Here is a 5937-nt window from a genome sequence, read left to right as displayed (position 1 = left end):
CTGCGGAAGTGATGTTCGATGGCTCAGCTGTTACGAAACTACAAGATGTTCTCACACAGAACCCTAACCGTAAACAGAATAAAACAGGGAGTGTTCATGCATTCATGACCTCTAGACTGGACTATTGTAATGCACTGTTAGGTGGTTGTCCGGCATCTTCAATAAACAAGCTACAGATAGTCCAAAATGCAGCGGCTAGAGTCCTTACCAGGTCAAGAAAATATGATCATATTACCCCAATTTTACAGTCTCTGCACTGGCTACCTATTAAGTTCTGGATCAATTACAAAATACTATTACTTGCCTATAAGGCACTAAATGGTTTATCTCCTGCGTACCTAACTAGTCTTCTACCATGCTACAATCCAACCCGCTCCCTAAGGCCGCAAAACTCTGGACTCTTGGTGGTTCCTAGGAGAGCAAAGTCCACTAAAGGAGGCAGAGCTTTTTCACATTTGGCTCCCAAACTCTGGAATAGCCTTCCTGATAACGTCCGGGGTTCAGACACACTCTCTCTGTTTAAATCTAGATTAAAGACACATCTCTTTAGCCAAGCATTCACATAATGCATCTTATAATATTGTACTGCAGTTATACCTGATCAAATGTACACTATAATTCTTTAGATTGGGTTGAACAAATAATTTTTGCTTGAATAGAACAGCAGCTACGCTAATTATGTCTCTATCTGTTTCTCTGATTCTTCCATGGGATTAACATCTAGAGGTAACTAGATATTACTGAAGCGTCAGTCTGGATCCAACCCTTAAAAACATCCGAGATGACCAAACACCTGAGAAGAGATGATGGCAACCCCTCAGAGGACCACGGAGGATGCCAACCCTCAGACAACACACAATTACCAAGTTAAGTCTGTCATAACTTAAATACATTGGGTTTCTTCTGTGTGTATGTGTATATGTATGTATATATATGTGCATGTGTGCGTATATGTGTATGCATATACTGTATATAGTAGAAACTTAATTTCCTGTAAAGCTGCTTTGCAACGATTGTATCATAAAAAGCGCTATACAAATAAAATTGAATTGAATTGAATTGAATTGTTCTACTGACACAGCTGCCCTCACATCAGCAGCTGGGACGCGTTTATGGGATGATTAGATTCAAAATGATTAATGCACGCACAATTATCCATGTACTGCATACATTTTATGCATGTATCTTACTAACCAAAAACAAATGCCTTTCAATTTGGGTCTGTGGAATTCAGGATTAAAACAGACATGTTTGCGCATAAAAATGTTCTGATCTGCATTAATATATCATAAATTGCTCATGCAAAAAGGAATCCGTGCAATTGTGGATCAGCTGACACGCGTACATTTATTGACATCTTGTTCGCGTTAATCTTGTTCAGTTTATTTCGATTTTGAGACTTCATTTTTGGAGTTTGCAGCATTTCACTACACCCACACACATAACTACAAGTGAACAAGGCCCAGTGCAATTCATTAATGTGTACACGATTTGAAAAATTCGCAAATGTGCATCACTACACTGAAACAAACGCTTTTCAACCAGTGTCTGCAGAGTTAAGAATTACATCAATGTGCAGCATTTTCTTCAAATAGAGACATATTTTTGAATACAAATGTTATAGTTTGTATTAAACTATCATAATTTGTGCATGTGATTAAAATGGAGAGAGAGCAGGCGCAAATCCTGGCAGCAGATCCCCAGATGCCATGGCAACTGCCACGGTTTTTCCCGCTGTTTCTGCTGTTTGTTCGGTAAAAACTACACTGTTCTCAGTGCCGTGCATGCGGTGGTGTTTTTTTTTTTTTTTTGAATGATGCAAAGTTCCCACAATTGTATTACTACTACTATTATGATTATTATTATTATTATTATACATTTTTATGTATCAGCTGTCAGAGTTTGTGCCAGGAGTCACGATCGTTTGTCGCCGTTTCTGCTGTAAACTACAGTTTTATTTTTAACTAAAAGCTTTGATGATGCATATTATGTAGGCTACCAGCAAGCAGATGCGATCAGAATATGAACCCAATAAGCTAAATTGCATAAGTATTTTCCCATAAAGAACATACACACAGATACTGTATACGCACACACGCGCGTGCATACACAAACATTTATTTTTTTATGTATTTAATGTAACACTTTAGTTATTAACTAGTTGCTTGCATATTACTATATTAGCTGTTTATTAGTACTCATAAAGCACATACTATGCCTTATTATGCGTGATTCTACATCTTACCCTACCTGAACAGAAAGGAGTTTGAGGCAAAAGTCAATAGTATGATAACAGTGAGAACACATACACACACAATATATAACCCTATTAAAATTATCATGAGACCATTTTAATTGAGACACTTACGTTTTTATTGATTTTTTAATGTATTTTTATCATTAACTGATTTTTTTATTTATGATCCTGAAGGATCTTTATTCACTCTTTATTAATTCTTTCCTTTGGACTGTATACAGTGAACTGTTGAATCCTGAAGGATGAAAAATTCTTTCAGATACTCAACGACTGACTATAATCAGGATCTGTGTGCTTTGACGCAACGTGTTGTGACGTTCACACCCGGAGTAGTAGTGGTAGTGTAAGCCACTAGTTTACACCAATACTACCACTTCTAAACTATCATTTCCAAAGCTTTCTGCAGCGCAGCTACCAGAAAACAATAGCAAACACTTAGACACGATAAAACACAGTATGCTTTTCTTGTTTAGAAATATGTTTTGAATGTCCAAGTGACACTTTTAAATGGTTATTATATACAATTATTTACAGTTATCAGCAAACAAGTCCAAACAGGGGCAATCCAGAATCTAGGTCAGAGAACAGGCGGTAGTCAGTAATACAATCAAATGGGCAAAGCAAACTAACAAACAACAATCAACCTCTCTCACGGGCAAACACACAGATATTCTCAGGCTTACTAACACATGTAACTAACTAGCAGAGTCAATAACAAGGCAGAGCAAACAAGCTGAAGCAGGAAGTGATGACGAAGTCTCTTATAGGCAGCCAGGAGTCAGCTGACCAGGCAGGGTGTGGCACCAACTGGACTGCAGGAACCAATCAGACTTCCTCCTGCACAGAAACGCACACAAACACCTCCCAAACAAAAGACAACACAGAGAAATAGAACAAAAGGGAAGTAACAATGTCGTAGTAGTTATCAATAGGTTAAATTCTTAATGACACTGTATTGATACCCCGAGGGTGCGATTCAGGTCACGACACCATTGTTATTGTAAGTAGTGCATCAGAACTTAAGCTTTCAGATGATCATTATCCTCGTCATTGTAGAGGAAGCTATAAACACTTGGTAGTACAAACAACAGGGGCACACCCGATGACGTAATTCAGAATTTAATGTGGTTTTCCAGTTTTCCTCCACAAATACAATAAACAGAAATGTTAACATTTACTTTCAAAGTTGAAATCCATCTCTAGAGTGTAATGAAAATAATCTCTATCTTCTGGATAAGGTCTGATTGTTGCAGGGCTTGATAGTGCAAGTGTAACAACAATATTAAAGTCATTTATATATTTTGAGATATGAATATAAATAGTTTTGTTGTATTTTTTCCACAGGTGATAACAGGCTTCATGAGTGAACATCGGTCGGTATCAAGGTGCTGTGATTGATCTGTCTAGAGTCGGTGGATCTTCTCTCAGAGACTGTGTGAACTATGATCCTGTACTTTTATTTTCTTGTTTAAATAATGGCTGCTTAACATTAATGTAAAACTGTTAAAGAAAATGCCATTGCCACAGATTTAGAATTAACCACATTCTGCTGTTTTTATTTTCTTGTTTGGATAGTAGCTGTTTAACAAATGGAAGACATTTTTCAAAAATGTAATATTCACAATAAAATATGTTGTGCTAAATTCGAACACTATTCTTCTTGCTTAAGTCAACAAATAATGTGTTATTGTTTGTGATGTACACGTGATTAAAACGTTTTATAGACGTTCAGGTCGGACTGGACCGATTTTGACCTTTGTCAAGTTCAGATGTGTAACCCTCAAGACATCATTTAATGCCTTTCACGATGTTACACTATGGGTGTGGGTTATACAATATGCAGGTTAATGTATACACTTAAATTATGCAGCAGCACGTCTTATAAACATCCAGAAGATGACACATTTAGATGTCCAGGGACGCGCAGAAAAGACGTGCAGTTCACGGTCAAAGACGTCGGTTCAATTTTCATTTTGGATATATTTTTCAACCGTGACGGGACGTGTCCGGAGGGACGTCTTTTCAACGGTCATTAAACGTCCAAATGTTTGCTGGGTAGGATTAGGGTTGTGGGGTAAATACGTATCATATGTACATGAAAACTCCATATCATATGCACGCCAACAAATTTCGTGTCATATGCAATCAAAAGCTGGTAGCCTATTATATGCACGCCAAAGTCAATATTTGCATATCAATACCACAATTTTAGTTTTTATTTGGCATGCTATTTATAAAACTATGACGCTCGCTCTGCCAGGAACGGAAGAACAAACTAAAATCTCTTCTGTAAAAATGCCCCTGTAACACAATTTTTATCAAGTCTTTTTGGGGCAACAACGTCACCAAATCTGTAGCAATGAAAATCACCAACATGCTTAAAAACTCTGTAAATAAATGTTATTGTACGTATTTTCAAACAATTTATTTTAAAAATGTGTTTCACTGTCATTTCATTTTTTTTTTTCATAAATTTAATGGATCCTTGAATTAAAGTAATTTCTTAAAAAAAGTAATGACTCCATACATTTGAATGCTACTGTAAATATAATAACAGTCCTCATTATAACACAAAACAATAGTTCAATAGTCAGTGAAGAAAACCGGCCTATGTTTTTGATGGGGGGCGGTGAGGGACCTGAATAATGGGTAGAGGGGCGCTGGCCCAAAAAAGGTTGAGAACCACTGTTCTATAGTAACGTGCGTGCTAGTGTACGAGTCAACTCATTATGTACACATCTGTGCGCAAGCACTGTTAATAAATGAGGGCCCAGGTGTTTACCGGTTGATCTGATCGCAAAAAAAAACTGATTCTTTTCATTTTTATAATGCACTGTTTTTGTTCAAATTTACTGATTCAAATCAGTAATTAATTATTATTTTAATACTCTGAGCTAGGATGACCACCTGGCTATAGATCTGCTGCAGGACAGTAGATGTGGTTTTGAGGGACAGGTGTGAGAGTCATTATATGAAACGGGTGCCATTTCCACTTTGCAATTTTCAAAAATTTCACTAAAGACAAACCTTTCTTTCAAAAACCTACAACTTGAAAGATATGTTAATCCTTCAGAATACACATTTTCCCGCCTCAGGCACAAAATCCTTAATATTATTGCCCTGTTTATTCAGGAAAGGGTGCCTTTATTGTACCACCCTGTAACGGACAATATGTACACCATTAGAGTAGTAAACAAGAAATAGATTTTTAAAATATGATGTTTTCCTAATAGTAAAATGTCCCTTTTTTAGAATCTATCAATAGAAAGTATGTAATTTAGTGCATTTTTTTTATTCTTAGATTTTTAATCTTGAAAATTGAATTCAACATTTCAATCGCCTCGTTGTTTGTACTGAAAAAACAAATTCACTTAAAAAATACAAATAAATGTAAATTGATTGGATTTGTCCACACAACAAGAACAACATTCAGCATTAATTTATGTAACATTTCATTTCCTTTCTATACATTTTTAACAAAATGACCCTGTGACGGGGTGGTATGGAAAAGTCATATACACCATATGTAAAAACAGTTACTCATCAGTGATAGGCCTGCTTCTTTTTCTCTACAAGTGTCCATTTATTTATAATCCTAACTCAGAATCAGAAAGAGCTTTATTGCCAAGTGTGTTTACACACACAAGGAATTTGTCTTGGTGTCAGGATCTTCCAGAAGT

The sequence above is a fragment of the Onychostoma macrolepis genome, chromosome 09 (assembly GCF_012432095.1).
Source record: "Onychostoma macrolepis isolate SWU-2019 chromosome 09, ASM1243209v1, whole genome shotgun sequence".
NCBI lineage: Eukaryota > Metazoa > Chordata > Actinopteri > Cypriniformes > Cyprinidae > Onychostoma > Onychostoma macrolepis.
The sequence above is the reverse complement of the archived record's forward strand: the minus strand, read 5'-3'. Positions refer to the sequence as shown.